Source organism: Anneissia japonica, unplaced genomic scaffold (assembly GCF_011630105.1).
Source record: "Anneissia japonica isolate Jap-2015-1 unplaced genomic scaffold, ASM1163010v1 scaffold83498_len644_cov101, whole genome shotgun sequence".
NCBI classification, from domain to species: Eukaryota; Metazoa; Echinodermata; class Crinoidea; order Comatulida; family Comatulidae; genus Anneissia; species Anneissia japonica.
Genome location: NW_022703103.1, coordinates 200 through 627, shown reverse-complemented (window position 1 = coordinate 627; position 428 = coordinate 200). Strand labels below are relative to the sequence as shown.

Below are 428 nucleotides of genomic sequence, written 5' to 3'. Positions count from 1 at the left end.
TTACCGTGCCTAACAAAGAAAAATTACTTAGGAAAATATTGTAAGAGGTATCAATGCGCTACTGTTTGTCAAAATTTTTAGGAAAAAAAATGAATTAAGTCTACAGCACCCGGTATTCCCTTGCGGTCTCCCATCGAAGTACTAACCAGGTTCGATGTTGCTTAACTTTGGTGATCGGACTTGAACCGGTGTTTTCAACGTAGTATGGCCGAAAACAAGGAAGCACCAACAGACGTACAACACTTCGATCATCGAGATCAGTGAATGATATTTCAAGTTGTTGACGTGTTACCTATAAGAGGTATCTATGCGTTACTATTGGTCAAATCAATTTTTAGAAGAAAAGAATAAATTAAGTCTAAAGCACCCGGTATTCCAAGGTGGTCCAAGTACTAATCGGGCCCGCCGTTGCTTTTTTTCGGTGATCG

General features: G+C 39.7%; 1 pseudogene; it reads right to left on the bottom strand.

Annotated features, from left to right (window-relative positions):
* Nucleotides 1-97: 97 nt before the first annotated feature.
* Nucleotides 98-216, bottom strand: LOC117104315 (annotated as a pseudogene).
* Between the last annotated feature and the right edge of the window lie 212 nt (nt 217-428).